The sequence below is a fragment of the Bos mutus genome, chromosome 6 (assembly GCF_027580195.1).
Source record: "Bos mutus isolate GX-2022 chromosome 6, NWIPB_WYAK_1.1, whole genome shotgun sequence".
In the NCBI taxonomy this organism is placed as follows: Eukaryota; Metazoa; Chordata; class Mammalia; order Artiodactyla; family Bovidae; genus Bos; species Bos mutus.
In genome coordinates this window covers 43,860,297-43,881,517 of record NC_091622.1, presented here as the reverse complement: position 1 = coordinate 43,881,517, position 21,221 = coordinate 43,860,297, and the positions used below count along the sequence as shown (strand labels likewise).

General features: G+C 40.6%; 1 long non-coding RNA gene across 1 annotated transcript; it reads left to right on the top strand.

The window, feature by feature from the left end:
• The first annotated feature begins 964 nt into the window (after positions 1-964).
• On the top strand, positions 965-20,516 carry LOC138988296 (uncharacterized). Its single transcript, XR_011464611.1, has 3 exons — positions 965-1,091; positions 19,436-19,685; positions 20,451-20,516. It is a non-coding gene; the product is annotated as an uncharacterized lncRNA (long non-coding RNA).
• Positions 20,517-21,221: the final 705 nt, after the last annotated feature.

Genomic DNA, 21,221 nt, shown 5'->3' with positions numbered 1-21,221 from the left:
CCGTAGAGTTATTTCCATCAGCCTATTTGTATTATATATACGGGCGTCACTTGTGCATTTGTATTGGCAGCGTGCGCTTGTAAACGCTGCCATAAAGTCGGTTCTTCCATCCAGGATGGGAATGGAGTTGTTAAAGACAGTTGATGAGGTGGCATCTGTTGGCCAACAGTTTTATGCTGCAGTAGCTCTGAGCAGATAACATTAATAGGAATCACATTTGAAAGTTGTAAATTTGATGTAAAATACTAAATTTGACAATAATTGCATTATAAAGCAAAAATTCTATTTATTAAAGGGCTCCCGTCTCTGTCTCTCCTTCATGTGAGGGGCTCTGAAATTCTTGCTCATACCTGCCCCTAGCAATTATCATGCCGTCTCTAAAATTCTGTTTTATTTTTCCATTTTCATAACAACTACATTATGATGTGACATATTTTTTCCAGATATTTTGCTTGAATAAATAAATAGGATATTAAATTCAACTGGGGTATTAGATTATAAATTAGTTCTGTAATAGGCGTCATAATGTTATTTAGATTTTCAGTTTACACAGACCTTGTAGCAACTCCCCAGAGCTATGCTACAGAATTAGAAGTAGATAGAAGTTGATGTAAGAAAATTGGTTTTTGTAATATGCTGATGCCAGTGGAGTTGTGCTGTGTGTAAAGGTATTTAAATGGAACGTTCCTACTTACTTCATTGTATAGACAAAAGATTGATAATGATTTCAGTGATTGATTTGTTGGTGCTAATATTGGCTGTAGATGAAACAGAAATGTTTCTGTCCTAAATTAAAATTGTATTTACATATGAAGGTTAAAAATCAAGTGGTAAAACACATATCATCCGTCCCATGGCTGGATGTTCCTCTGTAATCTGATATCATAATGTGACATAACTTCTTCGTACAGCTTCTTCTTGGTGATCAAGTTAGTTTTTTCAATTATATTTCCCATCAAGGAAGATACCCCACTCAGGAACACTGTGTGAGAACTGAAATTACTAAAACGGGGATATAACCTTACTGAAGTCATACCTGTCACATACCAACGGGAAAACATGGACGTTTAATAGAAAACGTCATCAGCCAGGTGAGTGCCAATGGCGAATTATCGAGAGCATCTGGGCAGCAAAAGGAAGTTTTCTTTGCAGTGGGTGCTTTCATAACTCTAAACCAGGGGTTGGCAAACTACAGTAGGGACAAAACAAATCTGGTCTCCTTCCTGTTTTTTGAATGGTTGAATAAAAATAAAAAAGATAAATAATGCTTCATGACACATGGATGTTATCTGAGGAACTTCCCTGGTGGTCTAATGGTTAAGACTCTGCCTTCCAATCCTGGGGGTGCGGCTTTGATCCCTGTTCGGGAAACTGGGATCCCACATGCTACAGGATGTGGCCAAAAATAACAATAAATAAATAAATAATTTTTCTAAAAAAGAAAGTTAAATGAAATTCAATTTCAATGTAGATAAATAGGGTTTTATCAGAACACAGCCATGCTTATTTGCTTACATAATACCTGTGACTGCTTTTACACTAGGGTGGCTTATTTGAGTAGTTCATATAAAGACCAAATGGCCGGCAAAGCCTAAAACAGTCATGATTTGGCCCTTTATAGAAGTTTGCTGAGCCCTGCCATAAATCAAAACCAGGGTAGACAGCTGTGTTCTCACCGTTTCAGAAAGCCCTGGACTTGGGGTTGGGGATTGATGAGGAAGTGGGTATCTTCTGCTTGGGACTTCTGTTTACTAGTGAACAGTGGTGCTAAAAGGAGAAAAAGAGCTAACAAATGAGGAAGATTGTACTTCTGGGCCTTAGTTTAAAAAAAAAAAAGCCAAGTGTAAAATCAATCCAACTAACTTCTATAGTGTTACCAAACTGAACTTGGGCCTGCTCGCCCACTGTGTAGCAAAGTTAATTTACTGACACCAGGGTACAGTGAAGGGAATTACAGCATTTACTGCAGCTTCCAAGCAAGGAGAAAGGGCAGCTAAATTTCCCATGGCTTGCAGGGAAAGGCTTTTAAAGGTATTATTTGAGTTGAGGTTGCAGGGGGCATGATCTTCTTCTGATTGGTTGGTGGTGAGGTAACAGGGTGGTATTTTGGGAATATTAATCTTCAACCTTCTGGTTCCATCCACTTTGAGGTCTACGTACTTAGAGTCATCATCCTTCACCAGGGCGGGGTCTTACTTCTTACAGAAAAACTGAAAGCTATGTTTCAGAGTGTTATGTAGATCCCTTGAGGAGGAGCTGGAACTCTGTTTTATCACTGAACTATTATTTCTTGACTACTTTTCCTTTGCTCCTGCATCCCTCACTTCCATAATTAGTATTAATAACTTTTGAATCTGCTCTTTGGAACTCAGGGAAGATCTGGGGGACTAAAGATTTTTCTACAAACAAGAAATGGGGGATATAGAGGGGCTTTTGGACCTGGAAGGGCCCTGCTGTGGATCCTGCTGTGTTTCAGTTTCCCCTTTTCTTTGCTACTCCCAAAGGGAGCAGGGGGTAGGACAAGAAAGAGAATAAAGTTTTGGAAATATAAGTTAATCATAAACTCAGCAGGGGAACTCGATTTTAGGGGGGCTCAGTTTCAGCGTCCTGTGCCGTGCTCAGTCATGTCTGACTCTTTGCAGCCCTGTGGACCATAGCTCACTAGCCTCTGTCCATGGTATTTTCCAGACAAGAATACTGGAGTGGGCTGCCATTTCCTACTCCAGGGGATCTTCCTGACCCAGGGATCAAAATGGCATTTCTTGCATTGGCAGGTGAATTCTTTACCACTATTCTTTACCACTGGGAAGACCAATATCAGTTTCAACTATGATTAAACATTTCCTACTGGGATAAACTCAATTCCAAGTTTTTGGAATTTTATCTGAATACCAGAAGACTGGTACCATACGGGACTTATGAAAGTGCCCCAGGAGCACAAAGTCTATTTTAAAGTCTTGTCAACCCTATGGCACTAGTGGAAGGCAGCCGTGGGGTGGCCAGTCCAGACCTGGCCCAGTAGTCTCTGCCCCTCACCAGCCCTGACATTTTGGAAGAATCTTGTTCTGTCTTAGGCCCCAGTGTCTTCATATGTGAGTTGAAGTGGTTTATCTCAATGACCTCTAAAGCCCTGTTTGGTTTTGAGGTGACACACACAGGGTAGCAAAGAGTTGGACACAATTTAGTGACTGAACAACAGCAGTGTCTCCTGTAATGAGAACTGTCATTAGCATAAGAAGGTCCCAGTCCCAAGAAAGGAGTCTTTTGTTTTTGGCATCTTGTAACTTCTTTTTTTGCCTCTAAAATGCTGCATTTCATTAAGGGCTCACAAGTCTTGACATGTTTGTAAAGAAAAACATGGCAGGAATTCATATGCCTTGCCTTATAACAAACATGTTGTGAATAACCTATATTTGGGTATACTTTGTCATAGGGATGCAGGCAGAGTTTGAAATTCGAGCAGTTTCTGAAACGGGATGTTTTATTCTTCTCAAGCAGATCCCAGAGTTCTTCCACTTTACACCTTGAAGGGAGTCTTTATTGGAGAAGCTGCTCTCCATTTCCGAAGAATGGGAACATTTGCATTAAATGATGCAAGAGATGCCATTGTAATTTCATGAGAATTACTCTTTCCAATGAATGTTAGATTAAGAACCAAGTAAAATCCCTTGAAAGTGGCTGGAAGATAAATTAGAGCTGAGCTGCAGTTAGGTAGAACTAAATTTTATTCCTTCCCTTTAAAATGGTTTTTAATTGATTTGGCATACTTTTTAAGTTAATAATGAATACTGTACCTGGGTCTGCATGATCACTCCTGTGAATTAGATCTATTGCGCTTGAAACAGCTTTCCCTTGCAGAGGACAGTGATTTTAATGAAGCGTCTTTGCTTATTGCACGGATGGAAATGTGGTTCATGGTGGTTTCAGACAGTTCTCTAATTAGCAGTCCAGTCTGTTCCCCTGAATATTTTCCCTCAAACAGTATGGAAATGTAGACAGGCAAGGTGCTTTATCATAATGCCGGGAGTTCTCCCCCATTTTGTAGGAGACCATGAAAATTCGTGTAGATCTTGGAGACCTTTTGTGTGTGTGTGATCTTTTTTAATTTTTTTCTTAAATTGGATAAATCCAGAGACCTTTAAAAGTGGTAGAAATAGGTAACTCTGAAATTTAAAAAATGGCTTTTATGTTAGAATAATGAATTTCACTGTTTGGGGCGGTTGTAGACAGGGTGGGGGGCATTAAGTTCCTAAATTAGAGTCTAATGATCAAATTTCGGTGTGTCGACTTGTAATATGGGTACAGGTGGGAATCTTATGTCTTTTACACTTGTGGCTTTTATGCTTACTTGTGGGGATGGAATCTTCTCAGTTTCTTCATCGTCATCATTATTTGAGCACGAGATGGGTGCTGGACCATGTTTAGAGGCCATGGCTTTGTTTAAAGGTCAGTGTTAAGGCCAACATGGAAATAGTTGCCATGAAAGGATGAGCCAAAGCCAGACCTTCCTGAGAAGTGAAAATATAAAGAATGGGGTCTTCCCATTGATTCACGGAGTGAGTGAAAAGAAATGGAGAAAATATAGAAGGAGAGAGGAAAGGAGAAAGACTAAATTTTGAAGATTACAGCATCCTGGGAGAAAGAAGCTAATAATTCAACACATTTCTATTCTACATAGGCTATTTGGTCACTATTAAGTAGTTTAAGAAAACGATTGATCTGAATATTGATGTAAAATGATAACTACCACTACAATATATTGAAGACTCACTGTCTTCCAGGTGCCAGGCTAAGCATTGCACGTAGAATGATCTAATTTGGCTGCTATTATCACTCTCTGAGCTAGGTATCATTACTTTTTCCATTTTTAAGATGAGAAAACAGAGGCACAGAGAAATTCCCATCAATCAGCTTCATATGACTAGAAAGTGATAGACTAAGGATTTTAAAACCCTGGAAAAATGACTCCAAACCTCATGATAGTACGGATTCTGAAGAGGAAATTGAGTTCACTGTTTAAAGGTGGAGAAAGAATTGTGCATTGCCTGAACTCAAACCAAGGAAGTCAGAACTAGGGCTGAATTGAAGAGCTGCTGGCTCCCATAATGCACTTAAAGCCCTAACCGCTGCCTGCTCTCTTGCTACCCAACTGTAATTAAAATTATCATACAGTATAATGATTTCTAATACATTTCAGAACAAATCACCATCTTATATCTGACATGTTGTTAATGTTTACTACCATAATTACTAATTTGAAATATAAGGCAGCAATTTTTATTAGTGTTTGGTTATGTATAATTATGTCAAATATGAGACTGCAATTTAGATTGAACTGTATTAGCAGCGATCATATAAAGTGATTATACTGTATATTTGACACCCTGGATATTTTACGTTTCTATAGATTTTTTTTTCCACTCTAAACCATAAAGAATTAAAGATCATCCAAAGGTTATTTATAATGCTTTTCATTTAAAGAGTTTGGAAATATAAATGCTAAAACTGAGATGTACTGAATTGCAGTTTAACTGAGAGGGATGGAAACTGCCTATCAATGAACATGTGTGATGTGCCAGACCCTCTGCTGGGCACTTCACACAGCTAATTTCTAATCCTCACAATGAATATGCTATTTTCCTGACCAAAAACCAGGGCCCAGAGAATTAAGAGATGTTATTAATCTAGTGAATGGTGCAGCTGAATTTCAAGTTCATGATCTTTTTGGAAGCTTTTTAACCTGGGTGGTTAAAAAAGAGATCATTTTATGGAAGATTATTGTTAGAATGTGCTTTCCTGTAAACTTAGCAGTATTTTGTATTTAATGAGATGTTGTATGTGATGTATATGATCCTTCCTTATATATTATCTCATTAATTAAGTTTTATTAGGTCCACTTTTGAGCTGGGGAAACTGAAACTCAGAAGTTTAAGAGTTTTATCCCAGTTTGCACAAGTTAGCATGAGAAGAGCCAGGATTTGAATCAGGGACTTCTGGCTTAAGTGCTCCTGTTTTCTCTGGTTAGATGGTTATCTGCTTCCTTGTGCTTACCACAAACCCTTTATTACAATAGATCTTGAGTTCTTTTTGTGATGCTGCTGATGACGTGTGATGATGACGGCAGCTAAGAGAGATCAACCATTCCCTGCTAAGCTATTTACATTTATCATGTAATTCTTCTGATATGCCTCTTTTTTGGATAAGGAAACTGAGATGTAGAGAGCTTCTCTCCCACAATGGGAGAGCCAGGGTTTGAAGAGAGAACTGTTTTGATCCCCAGATTCATTCTCTTACATGTTCATTCCCTGCAGAGATAATAGTCAAGTTATTTTTTGGGAGAAATGAGACTAATTCCTTATCTTTACCCAAGAAGACCATTTCCACTCCTGAATATGTTTGTTTGTTTGTTTTGTTACATTTTCCTAAACATTCTCTATTTTATTAACATATTTCAAATATTCAATGGTCAAAGTTTCTTTGAAAGTCAACATTTCAATGAACATTTCAAAAAAAAAACCCCAAAAAAACCACCCCCTCAATCCAGAAATATTACTTCTAGTCTCAAAGTGAAAGTTGCTCAGTTGTGTCTGAATCTTTGAGACCCCATGGACTATACAGTCCATGGAATTCTCCAGGTCAGAGTACTAGAGTGGGTAGCCTTTCCCTTTTCCAGGGAATCTTCCCAACCCAGGGATTGAACCCAGGTCTCCCACATTGCAGGTGGATTCTTTACCAGTTGAGCCATAAGGGAAGCCCAAGAATACTGGAGTGGGTAGCCTATCCCTTCTCCAGCAGATCTTCCTGACCCAGGAAATACTGGCTGCCCACTCCAGTATTCTTGGGCTTCCCTTGTGGCTCAGCTGGTAAAGAATGGACCTGCAATGCAGGACATAGGCAAATTATTTAAAAGAAATGTTTCAGATTTTAAAAACAATAAAACTATATTAGAGAGAGGAAATGGAGTAGTTACATATCTTAATTAAATCACTAATATGATTGGTGAATTTCCACTCAGTTACTCATTCACACATACTTTTTAAAAAAGACAGTGAGCTCCGATAGGGCAGAGACTGTGTCTATTTTGTTCACTATACTTTGCTGTGCATGCACGTGCTCAGGAGCATCCTACTCTTTGTGGCCCTATGGACTGTAGCTCCTCTGTGAATGGGATTTTCCAGGCTGGAATACTGGAGTGGTTGCCATTTCCTTCTCCAGGTTTGTTCACTATGCCAGATACTTAATACAGTCCTTGATATTTGGTGGAAATCCATGAACTCAAACAAATTAAGGAATCAATCAATGAAGTATAAGTATTAGTTTGTGTTTTGTCTTTTTATTTTGTTGTTCAGTATGTCCTATAGATTTTTAATCATAATCCTTCTAAATCTTGTTTATTAAACTTACAAAGTAATTGATTATTAGTGGAGAAAATTGCATCTTAACCAAGAGTGAGACTTTTGTCTTTGATTGATTCTCTAAAACTGAATCTTGCTCTTTATATTGACTCAAAGCTGAAGTAATGTACCTTTGTAAAACCAAAAACTTTTCTCTCTGAGGTCCTACTTCATAGCCATGTGCATGCTCAGTCACTTAAATTGTGTCTGACTCTTTGCGACCCTATGGATTGTAGCCTGCCAGGCTCCTCTGTCCATGGAATTCTCCAGGCAAGAATACTGGAGGGGTTACCATGCCCTCCTCTAGGGGATCTTCCCGACCCAGGGATCAAACCTGGGTCTCCTGCATTGCAGGAGGATTCTTTACCACTGAGCCACCTGGGAAGCCAGGTGGCTTGATAGCTATAGAAACTCTTTAAACAAATCTCTCCTTGCATCCATGTTTTCTTGTCTTATCTATGATACCTGTATCCAACAGAAGGGCTTCTATTATGAGTTTCTAGTCCATCAGGCTTGAGGGGTTTGCTGGCTCATCCCCACCAGCTTGACTGGCCATTCCCTTGGCCATCTCTAAGCCAGTGACTTGCCCTTGCAAGGCTAGCATTAAGAACTGGACACGGCAGAGTCTGATCATGTGTCATAACTGAGTGAGTTGGCTGGATGCTGATCCAGCTCAAAGCAGTGACCTTGGTAGATACAGGGTTCTGTCTGAGCATGGAACACAAAATCAGTTCACCTTGAAAATTAACTTGCCCTTTCAGCCAAAATGGAAAACAGAAAATATTTTGTTTATGATTGTTTTATTGGATTTTATATAGTAAGGACCTATAATGCTTGAAAGGGCAGGTTAGTTTTCAAGGTGAACTGACAAGATTTGTGATGTTGTACAGGAGGCAGTGATCAAGACCAAACCCAAGAAAAAGAAATGCAAAAGGTAAAATGATTGTCTGAGGGGGCCTTACAAATAGCTGAGAAAAGACAAGAAGTGAAAGGCAAAGGAGAGAAGGAACGATATATCCATCTGAATGCAGAGTTCCGAAGAATAGCAAGAAGAGATAAGAAAGCCTTCCTCAGCAATCAATGCAAAGAGATGGAGGAAAACAATAGAATGGGAAAGACTAGAGATCACTTCAAGAAAATTAGAGATACTAAGGGAACATTTCATGCAAAGAGGAACACAATAAAGACAGACATGGTATGGACCTAACAGAAACAAGATATTAAGAAGAGGTGGCAATAATATACAGAAGAACTGTACAAAAAAGATGTTAATGACCTAGATAACCATGATAGTATGATCACTGCCCTAGAGCCAGACATCCTGGGATGTGAAGTCAAGTGGGCTTTAGGAAGCATCACTACAAACAAAGCTAGTGGAGGTAATGGAATTCCAGTTGAGCTATTTCAAATCCTAAAAGATGATGCTGTGAAAGTGCTGCACTCAATATGCCAGCAAATTTTGAAAACTCAGAAATGGCCCCAGGAATGGAAAAGGTCCATTTTCATTCCAATCCCAAAGAAAGGCAATGCCAAAGAATGCTCAAACTACCGCACAATTGCACTCATCTCTCATGCTAGCAAAGTAATGCTCAAAATTCTCCAAGCCAGGCTTCAATAGTACGTGAACCATTAACTTCCAGATGTTCAGGCTGGATTTAGAAAAGTCAGAGGATCCAGAGATCAAATTTCCAACATCTGCTGGATCATTGAAAGAGCAAGACAGTTCCAGAAAAGCACCTACTTCTGCTTTATTGACTATGCCAAAGCCTTTGTGTGGATTGCAACAAACTGTGGAAAATACTTCAAGAGATGGGAATACCAGACCACTTTACCTGCCTCCTGTGAAATCTGTATGCAGGTCAAGAAGCAACAGTTAGAACCAGACATGGAACAACTGACTGGTTCTAAATTGGGAAAGGAGTATATCAAGGCTGTATATTGTCACCCTGCTTATTTAACTTCTATGTAGAGTACATCATGTGAAATGCTGGGCTGGATGAAGCACAAACTGGAATCAAGATTTCTTGGAGAAATATCAATAACCTCAGATATGCAGATGACACCACCTTTATGGCAGAAAGTGAGGAGGAGCTCAAGAGCCTTTTGATGAAAGTGAAAGAGGAGAGTGAAAAAGCTGGCTTAAAACTCAACATTCAAAAATTGAAGATTATGGCATCCAATCCCATCACTTCTTGGCAAATAGATGGGGAAACAGTGGAAACAGTGATAGACTTTATTTTCTTGGGCTCCAAAATCACTGCAGATGGTGATAGCAGTCATGAAATTAAAAGATGCTTGCTCTTTGGAAGAAAAGCTATGACCACCCTAGACAGCATATTAAAAAACAGAGACAGTACTTTGCTGACAAAGGTCCATCTAGTCAAAGCTATGGTATTTTCAGTAGTCATGTATGGATGTGAGAGTTGGACTAAAATGAAAGCTGAGTGCCGAGGAGTTAATGCTTTTGAACTGTGGTGTTGGAGAAGACTCTTGAGAATCCCTTGGACTGCAAGGAGATCAAACGAGTCAATCCTAATGGGAATCAGTCCTGAATATTTATTGGAAGGCTGATGTTGAAGCTGAAACTCCAATACTTTGGCCACCTGATGTGAAGAACTTACTCATTGGAAAAGACCCTGATGGTGGGAAAGATTGAAAGTGGGAGAAGTGGATGACAGAGGATGAGATGGTTGGATGGCATCACTGACTCAATGGACATGAGTTTGAACAAACTCCAGGAGTTGATGATATACAGGAAAGCCTGGCATGCTGCAGTCCATGGGATCACAAAGACTCAGACATGACTGAGCGACTGAAGTGACTGATAATGCTAGATTAAAAATATGTACATAGCAAGATCCAGAACTGTACATTTTAATCAATCAAAAGTACCTTTTGTTGTTTTTTCTTTTTTTCAAGTGCTTATAACGTCACAGATATGTATGAATAAGTCCTTTTAAGGTTCATCATGAAAAAGAGACTGCTAAATCCTTTAACCCAATTCTAAAATTGATCCCTTAAGAAAAGTTAAATATCATCATTGTTTATAGATTGGAAGATCACCACAAAGATAATTCTTTTTATAAATACAGATGGTGCCCTTATGGAAATTATATGACAGTAAGTAGATGCCAATAGAAAAAAAATGACACGTTGATTAGCTAGTAAAATAGTGTTCAGTAGAATTATGCTTCTTTGTCTAATGAATGGCTTATTTGAACTTGTGATGCCCTGTTTTCATTTTAGCTTTTAATGTGTTCCTTCAAAAACTTTTAAAATGTGAAATAATATGAATTTTATTGTCTTGAGCATAAAATGCTAATCATCGATTAGCAGTGAATCATGGCTATAAAGCTTCCACCTCTTCACCCCCTTCTCACCCCAAGCCATTCTTATGAATTGATGAAGCTGAATCAATTGCCAGCAGGTTGAAAACACAGCACTTGACTGACAGAAAAAAAAATGAGCCAATGAATATGTTATTGGCAAATTATTGATATAAAAATCTGTGCTCAGGGTATACTTGGGCAAAGCATATAGGGAGGGGCACAGTTTGTTCACTGAGTGCCTGGTGTGTGTCAGATCTTGGAAACAACCTCATATTTGGGCTCTTTTGGTGCTTTTTTCTTTTATTCTCTCTGAGCTGTATTGTATTAAAATATCAGGATGGCCAAAAAGTTTGCTTGGTCTTTTCCATAGCACCTTATGGAAAAACCTGAATGAAGTTTTTGATCAACCCAGTAACTCCTCCTCTCTCCCTCTTTTAAAAAGCATCAGTTTTTTTTTTTTTTTTTTAAAGAGTGCAGAGTCTTCTTATTATGGTATCAGGACATGGAGGGCATTGGAATCTTAGCATACCATTTTCCATGTTCACCACTGTTTGTTGGTGGTTGCGACGTGGAGAAATGTTGCCCAGCCTCTTCGAAATGGCATGTGAATAATCCCGTAATCAGTGTAATGTATGCTGTTATGGGAGTAATCAAGTCATTCAGCTTTGAAGTAAGATCCAATTTTTAAAAAGTGGTTGATGAATGCAGTTTCAGGTATTTAGAGGAGGCTGATGTTACCTGGACTATTTGGATCTTCTGGTTGAACAGGGAAAAAAGTACTTGAAGAAACTGAAGTGGACCATTCTAAAAATATCCCAAGTTTGGGGATAGATTTTCCTACCAGGCACGGTACGCAATTTAAGATTTTAAAATTAAACACGTCTGTGAGCTTTGGAATTTAGTATTGCCGAAAGCTGAGTTGGTTGGAAGGGAGGGGTGACGGTGGCCTCGGCCTCGTCTGAGGGAAGATTTGCTGGCTCCCTCCTCCTCACTGTGCTTTACCCAGGGCTTGGCAGGGTGGGGTCCACCTTGTTAGTCAGTCTTAACTTAAATGTTTCTTCTCCAGTGGTGCTGTCTTCCCTAAGCACACTTTCCCACCCTGGGAGCTCTCTCTTTTCCTCTTTCCTTTTTGATTTTCTTCATGTGTCTTATGGGCTTCCCAGGAGGCTCAGTGGTAAAGAATCTGCCTTCCAAGGTGGGAGACAAAAGAGAGGATGGGTTCAATCCTTGGGTTGGGAAGATCCCGTGGTGGAGGGTATGGCAATCCACTCTAGTATTCTTGCCTGGAGAATTCCATGGATAGACGAGCCAAGCGGGCTACAGTCCATCGAGTTGTGAAGAGTCGGACATGATTGAGAGACTAACCCGCGCGTACACACACACACACACACACACACACACACACACACGTCTATAATGCCTAGAATTTCTTGTTTCCTTGCTGGCTTCCCCTCTTCCAGGAGAATGCAAGCTCCTTGAGAGCAGGGGCTTTGTCTGGCTCTCCCAGTATCTTCAAGACCCCAAATGGTCTTTGGAGACGTGGGATGAAAGATTGATTGAAAGAGTGAAAACTCCATCTAAACCCAGGGCCTCAGGATTCTGGCTCAGCGGGTCCCCTGCCAGGTACATTTGCATTACTGACAGGTTCTAGGAGCAGCGCATCTCCCTGGCAACACACACCCCAACTCCTCCATGCTCACCTCTGGGTAAAGGCTCACCTAGCTGATCGTGTCCCCTGTCCCAAGTCAGAGGTTGCTGGTGATTGGGTGATAGGTCTGCTCAGGTTCCCAGCTTGGCCAGCAGCCGGCAGTAGTCATGCAAAATGCTGTGACTGTCCCTGCTAGTTAAGCTTCATATTACTTAAGACATCCATTTCAAAAATAACTCCGGCATCTTGGTTATGTTCTGTACTTGATTCCCATGGCTTTAGCGATCCAAATCCCATTAATGCCAGAGCCCTTGCACAAAGCCTTTTGTATTGACTTGGGTCAACTTAATCTGTGGGTTTGTGTTCCCCTCCCCCTCCTTGCAGCTTCTCAACAACTCTTGCTTTTTATTTTTCTCTCATTTACTTTCTCTCTCGCTGTAGTCCTTCCTTCCTTCCTTTCTTTCTCTTTCATCCTCCCTCCTCCCCTCCCTCTCTCCCTCCTTTCCTTCTCCTCTCTCCCTCCCCATCCCTCCCTTACTGCTCTCCTCCTGACTTTTCCCCCTGCCCAGCCACCACTTTCTTTGCCTTGGAGAGCCAGATATTGTAGGTGATTCCCTCCTCCCAAGATTGAATTCTAAGCATGTGAGGAGTCTTGGCTCCAGTTTCCTCCTTGCCTATCTCTTCAGGCTTCAGATTTATCAAGTGTACCAACATTAAGTAAGATCTTCATGAAAAGCCTCATATATAAAAATCTTCATGTTCAAGTAGGTAATTTTTGGACTAATCATTGGTGTATCAGCACCTCTCTACAGAATTTCTTTCCTTTTCTCCCCAGCATTGATTTTCTGTTTATGAAAGTAATGCATGCTCACTGTGAAGCATTCAGATAATAAAGAAAACCTGGCCTGACTTTAAGTAGCAGGACTCCTGGTGTAGCCAGAAGAGGATTTGGCGTTCTAGAGAATAATTAACAAAACTAGTTTTAAGAGCCCATTTATTGCAGAAAATAGGGGAATTACCTGTCCTAGGGAATGAGAACTGTTCAGATGTTGCCAACACTTCCCCCAAATGTGCTGTGGTCCCAGAATAATGACTTCTTTTCTAGGAAAAGGAGAAGATGCTGTGGTCCAGTGGATAGGAAACACTGCCACCAGCTTTCTTAGTTTGCAGAAAATATGCCCAAGTCTGCCTTTTCAAAGAAAGCTATCAGACCACATCAGAGGCAAAGAGGGTATAGATTCCATATCTTTTGATTCATTTATTCTTAGAGCAAATCCACATTTCCCAACTGTGCTGATGACTGTCATGTAAGGTTTGCCAAAGGGTTCTGGGGTCAAATAATTTGGGAAACACTCATGCTGTTGTTCATATTGCTTGAAGCTATGTGATTCACATCCACATATTGCAGAACAGGAAAACCTGAAGTAAAGAGACCCATGTTGCTTCTTTTCATGTTGTTTTCTGAAACTTAATTGACTGTGGACTTTTTTTTTAAAGTAACATCTAATATTGCCTAAGGGCTTTCCAGTTGGCTTAGCCAGTAAAGAATCCACCTGCAATTCAGGACACCCTGGTTCCATCCTGGGGTGGGGAAGATCCCCTGGAGAAGAAAATGGCAACCCACTCCAGTATTCTTGCCTGGAAAATTCCATGGACAGAGGATCCTGGCAGGCTATAGTCCATAGGGTGACAAAGAGTCGGACACAACTGAACAACTAAGCATGCAAGCAGGCCATATTCTCTAAAACTATTTGGGTCAAAAAAACAAAGAAACCAAGCAAAAGCAGTTCCTGTATCTTTATTCTGGGTGCACAGCCTTTTCTGGGGGGCTTTTGCATTTCTGGTGATGAGTGGGGCCAAGGATTCATCTGTCAGTTCCCTTGTTCCAGGCATTGTGCTGGCCACTGTTCTTGCCTGACTGCATTTGAACCCCACAGCACCTGAGATCCACCCCACTCCAGTACTCTTGCCTGGAAAATCCCATGGACCGAGGAGCCTGGTAGGCCACAGTCCATGGGGTCGCTAAGAGTCGGACACAACCGAGTGACTTCACTTTCACTTTTCACTTTGATGCATTGGAGAAGGAAATGGCAACCCACTCCAGTGTTCTTGCCTGGAGAATCCCAGGGACGGGGTTGCACAGAGTCTGACACGACTGAAGTGACTTAGCAATAGCAGTAGCACCTGAGATCCTCACTTTGTAGATGAGGACCCAAGGCTCAAAGCAGTGATGTGCCTTGTTCAGAGCCACTCGGTGAGGTAAGTCACGGAGCTGAGGGAAGACCATGGTTGTGGGCCCTGCACCAGGGCACTCAATACTTCCAATGCCCTTACCCTTCAGCATAGCAGACATAGACCCCACTGCATCCTTCCCACGTTGGGAACCTATTAGAGGCATTCATCAGTTGCTTTTTAAAAGAAGCTGTAGTCGGAGTGCACCATTACACACAGATCCCTCTTGGTGAAGACTGCTTACCATTCATACTCAAATAACTGAAAATTAAGTGTGTGATGTATATATATATATACATATATGTATATATCCATATCTATTTATCCATTCAACCATCTATCCATTCATCCATCTATATGTATATATATCTGGCTTCCCCAGAATGCATTCCAGAGCCTGAAACATAGTAGGAGCTTGGCAACAAATATTTAGTGACATAAAATGGGGAAATGAATGCTACATGAAGCATGTGTTCATGTCCTTACACTCCCTAGCCTCCTCTGCTTTGTTTTTCTTCGTAGCATTCATCACTACTAGACATGTGCTTACTTGTTTTACATTTTCTTATGTATTAGAAAATACATAAGAAATTTGGGTGTCTCCCCAAATTTGGATGTAAACTCCTGGGAGGAAAGTTCTGTGGGTCATTTATTCACCACTGTGAATTCAGGGAAGGTGCTCAGTAAATATTTGGTGAAAGAATAAATGGTTAAATAGAGGTTTTTACCATTACTTCTACTCTTCCAAAACTCTTCAAATTGCTTTCTTTATTTCTCTACTTCTCTCTCAGGAGTAGTTAAAACTTACTTAAGGCTGTAAATAAAGGAAGTCTATGTTCTTAGCTATTTTATCCAGTGTAGCAAATATGGAAGGGCTCTGGGTTCATGGGTGTAGGCTATTTGCAAGACAAAAACACTTACAAACCCTGTGTACAGGAAGGTGTACCGTCATAGGGACAGGATATTCAATCACCACTTTCTGCTTTCTACAACAGCATGTTGCTCGCTCAGCGCAAGGGTCTTTGGCAGAAATCCCATGTTAAAAAAATAAAAATCCAGACAGCATCTCTACTTCCTATCCACTAGAACCACACCCTGCTGGGCTTCTTAACTCAGGATGGAAAAATGTTTCAATATAATTAATCTCCTTTGCAATTCTGTTAAAAACCATTTTCCCCTCTCAAGATTTTATCCAACAGCCAAAGGGATCTGGAAAGGATAAGGACCCGTGAAAAGCTTTGACTAATATAGAATGAGGGTAATATTTTGGTTGGTGCTTAGGTAGGGCAAAGAGTTGAAAAATAGGTTCTAATCTTTGAAGTTAAAAAAATACATGTCTGTGTAGTATTTCCCCTTGTTCCCTGCTCCCCATCTGTAGGTGGGTGCATCACAGTCTCTCTCTGTCACACACACACACACACACACACACTCTCTCTCTCTCTCTCTCTCTCTCCACTCCTTGATGCCAGGAATGCTTCTGACACTCTGCAGGTGAAACCTTGCTCCCTGGGCAGGGTGGCCCGTGGTCACCTCCACTTCTGTGGAGCAGTCAAAAATAAGCACGAGACCTACTCGGAATGTAGAGTACAGTTGAAAGGCATTTTGCCAAAATGTTTTCCGACCACTGAGTGGTAGAGATTGAAGCATGCCCAGCCCTGATTGGATTACCACAGCCCCAGAAGCATTTTAATCTCAACTGCAGTTACTTGGCGTGGGGAGGGAGCTGGGGAGGAGAGGCGATGATTGAGGGGTGTGTGTGTGTGTGTGTGTGTGTGTGTGTGTGTGTGCAGTGGCAGCTTGTGTCTCCCAGTCTCCCGGCTGGCGCTGGGAATATGAAAATACTTACCACGGAGATAAAGTGAGGGATTCTTCAGTAGGGTCTGTTGATAACTTCCCTTTAATTTGGATTCTGTTGTATAAAATCTTTGTCAAAACAGGCTTTTAGCACACACAGCCTGGCGGTGGCAGATTGTGTATCAGTGGTTGATTGTACTCAGGGAATAAACCAAAGCTTTAAAGAGGGATATGTTTTCATAATGGATGTGTGTTGGGGGTGGGGAGGTGAAGGAAAAAAAAAACAAAACTGAATTGTTAAGAAGGGACCCTTTCATAGCTCAAAGCAGCAGAGTAGGAGAAAGAAGTAGGCTAGAGCATGAATGCCATAGAACTACCAGAAAAACATTGTTGTCAAAATGAATGGTGTTTATCCGCTTATATACTCATATCTAACATTATATTAGTCAAAAAAATGTAAAAGCCCAACCTTGGAAGGAATTTAGCTTCTTAGGCCACACAGAATAAAGTAAACCATCCTAGGCAGTGGTTAATTACATCCAGACTAAAAAGTGGGAATACACCGGGTTTTCTGCCTGCCTGGGGCCTAGAGTCCATATGTAAGGGAAGATGTCCTGTGATTAGAGGTGAATGTCATGGTCATGAGTGAGGCAAGATGACCCTGCAGGACGGCTGGCAGGGGAATTGAGGATTGAGAGGCATGTATGGGCATGGAGAGGTCCAACCTCTGAAGGTTGAGCCGTTTGCACTTTAGGCTGAGGGAGAAGGAGAGCCAGGGCAGGGATTCAGGAATGCGGTCCTAGGGGAGGTAAAGATAGATTTGCTTGGCATTGGCATTTTAGATGGATCTGAGTGATGAGAGATGAAAGCTAAGAAATGGGAGCAGGAAGAGTGACAATGGAAACATTTTCTGTTACCCAGAGACTTTCCTGGTGGAGTAAAATAAGGGAATGGGTATATGCTGATTTCTGGAGTGATATTTATGAAAACAGGTCAGAAAAACTGACAAGGAAGCAAGCATAGAGCTGGTTGGAATAGGAGTACCCATGTCCTTCTGTGTACTAGGGTTGTATAAACCCATGTGCACGCAAATAAGTGGCAAAAGTTACTGGGGAAGCTTCAGGGTGGAAATTTATAGCTATTATTTCTGTGGCCTCTAGCTACAAGAGCTAACAGGTGAAGATAGTCAAGAGACCCAAAGTGGGGAAAAATGACATTTTAACATTTTTGTCAGGTAGGCAATTTAAAAATAAACTTGAATTCAATATATACCATTAATGCTAGAGGTTGTGTTATAACAATGCAAAAATGCCTTCTTTTCGATAGTAGTTAAAAAAAAAAAGTATGTCGTGGGGAGGGGGGGGGCTAGGAACCATATATAGTTGAGGCATATGTGACCGTGACAGCAGCCCCACAAAGCTATTGAAAATGTACCACGAGTCTGCCCTCCAGAATTAACACCGTAACCTAGGTCAGGGACTCACTATTATCCTAATATCTGCTTTTGGATTCTGTCCAGTCCCATTAGCGATTCCCTTGTTGATTGCTCTGTTACTTGTGAATGTTAATTGCTTCTAAATCTCTTTGGCTGTTCAGATGCTTGGGGGAAAAATATCTGACTGGTGAAGGTATGAGTTTCTTTAATGTGCAAGTAAATAAGAAGTCTGTTTAGAGGCCCCACTGAAGTGTCTGTGACTCAAGATGTCATAAGTGGCTGATGTGGCATCTTCCTTTGCATGTCTGTTGTATGTTGGGGTGTAATCTTGGGGGGAAATGAGCTTTCTGTGATATCTGGGGTGTTTGTCCTAAATTGGCATGCTTGTAGATTCTTCCCTCTGGGATTTCTACTTGTTTCCTATGAAATGACTTTGCTACCTTCGAGATAAGCTTCTACTGAGAAAGTGGTATGAAATCAGAAGATGTAAAAATATAATTTGGCCCATCACTTGTATGTTGATCTCCATAGTTTCCGAACCAGAAGTGAAAGTGAAAGTGTTAGTTTCTAAGCATGTCCGACTCTGTGTGATGACATGGACTGTAGCCCACCAGGCTCCTCTGTCCATGGAATTCTCCAGGCAAGAAAACTGGAGTGCGTTGTCATGCCTTCCTTCAGGGGATCGTCCCAACCCAAAGATCGAACCTACATCTGTGGCTCCTGAATTGCAGGCAGATTTTTCTTTTTCTTTCTTTTTTTTTTTTTTACCATCTGAGTCACCTGAAAAGAAGGCAGCTTGAAAATAAACTTCTGAAAATTTCTTATTTTGCCATTGGGAAACAAAAGGCCCTGGAGGGTGAAGAGGTCAGGGTCACAGAGCCACCCACAGTGATGCTGGTTGGAGAGCAAGGTGACCTGACTCTTGGGCCCAGTGCTCAAGCAGTCAGGAGAAGGGAGAATGATAAAATGGGCATTTATTATAGTTTTCAGAAACAATTCATTGAGAATGATTTTTTTCCCCTTTAGCTGGAAAAATCTATTATGATCCAGTTTTGAGATGTATTTATTAGTAATTATAATAACATCCCAGAGAGAGTAAAAGGAGATACAGGAGAAAGGCCAAGCACCCAGTTCAGCACTGTGATTCATCTGTTCAACCAGTGTTTATGGGGTCCTTTGACCTTAGGATTCATTTAGTGGTGAATAAAGCAGTCCCTCAGTCTCATGGAGCTTATAGTGGCGGAAGGGAGGTGGGGAGAAGAATTAGAAAAATAAGTTAAGAGATGGATCAATAACATTAGGCCGCGTGAAGATTCCTGGAGAAAGAGAAAGAACAGGGAGGGAATGGAGCCTGATGAGTTAGCAATGTTGTGATAGTTTTAGGTGGACAGCATAGCAGTTCGGCCACCTATCCATTCTCCCCCAAACTCCCGTTCCATCCAGGTTGACAGGAGGACCTCGTTGGTTACCCATGTGTATGTGTCAGTTCCAAACTACCTTACTGTCCCTTCCTCTCCGCACCATGAGTTCGTTCTCCAAGTCTGTGAGTCTGTTTCTGTTTTGTAAACAAGTTCATTTGAATCTTTTTTCTTTTTTTTTTTAGATTCCACATATAAGGAATATCCTACGATTTTTCTCTTTCTCTGTGTGTCGGACATTTTTAAGGAGACACAGCTTTTATGAACCAAATAGTTTGTCTCATAAACAGAGCCTAAACTCATCTTTTTGAAAAACATTGCCTGAAGGAGCTATCCTTCTGGGACTGGTGTTTGTGACTCACCAGGAGTGTCCAAAACCACTGAATCTTTCCAGATAAATCAGAGAGATTGTTACTGTACTCAAATCCTTGAACTGTAAGATTTTAAGTTTCTTGATGATTGTTGATGAAATTTTTTGATGAAGTCCTTATTATCTACACATTTTTGTGTCCTCCAGGAAACCACCTGGAGCACTGAACTTGTATATAGTGGGAACTCAGTAATTGTTAATTATTTGGTCAGTGCCCAAATAAACGGCCTGAGAGTGGCAGAAATGATGGGGTGTCCTAGAAAGGGTTGTTAAAAATATACGCTTCTAAAAATGTTGTTAAATGAGATTATTTCTGAAGCTTCTGACTTCCTTGGAATAATTTTTAAAGACAAGTCCATATGCTGACATGTGAACATAAGTATGTGTATAACAAACTGAACTGTAGTAACGTTATTTTCAGGCCAAATTTTAGTTAGATGATTGTATTTTGTCAATTTAAATTTTTTCTCCTCGTTTAAACTGGATATGGGAAGTTTTTTTTTTTTTTTTTTTTTTAACCTTTTCTCTGGTATTAAAGGAATGTTGGTCTCTGAGCTCTTTGGACCAAGTACGATTCTGCACTATTTTATTCTGGGTAAAATGTATTTAATACATTGAGATTGTGGTGGAAATTACATGGGAAATATCAGTCCCCAAGGAAAAGATAGGTGGTCAAGTTGTATTCTGACAGGGAAGATGAAAATTGTAATTCTTGTTCTCCCGTAACTGAATTCTCTCAGTATAACAGGCCAATAATTTATTCTCCTAATGCATTTCTATATCCCCATCTGCAAAGTGGGGGTAACACAAACTTACCCTCTGCCTTTCAGGTTTTTTGCGAAAATCAGTGAACTAATATTGGTAAAATTGGAGCCCCATGGATGAAGGGTACTTTGTAAGTATAACACCTTATTGTCATGTTATGTTCTGTGCATATGTATGTTATGTATTGTATAAATATCAGATGTCTGTTTTTGCTGTATTAGGAAATCAGTAACTCTGAGTTTCACACCCAAGTATTGAGAATCTGAATTCCTTTCAAGAATTTAACATTACTGAACTCTCTAATCGTTTGTCAATATGTTGAATGTGCAAAAGTCTGACCAACCCCCCAAAATATTCAATTCATGTTTACTGGACAATTTGGAAGAATACATGTCTGCATATTGTGTAAAAGTGTTGGTATCAACCCTGGATATGAATGCAAGGTATCCAAATTTCTCTTCCCTTATCTCTGTCTCTCTCCCTCCCTTTTTTTTTTTTTTTGATTTTCATTTAACTCTGTGTTTTGATCAGTCCATTTGCATCTCAAAGAAATGATTGGTTTCTGGGAGACACTGCACGTTTCTCTGAGGTCCGTGATGTTTTGTTAATGATTAAACTGAAGGAGACATCTCTTAGATAAATTGCTAAATATTGTGTTTCCATACTTGAGGTGGGGGAGGAGGTCAGCTACAATGGTGAGCTAATGGATCACCCCTTTGTGACCATGTGACAGCCCAGGTGACTTGGGAGAGGCCTGTGGTCCACGGAATGGCTGAGGGCTGCAAGTTACAAAGCCCAAGAGTAGGCAGAAGCTGTAGAATCCTACAGCAGCTGCT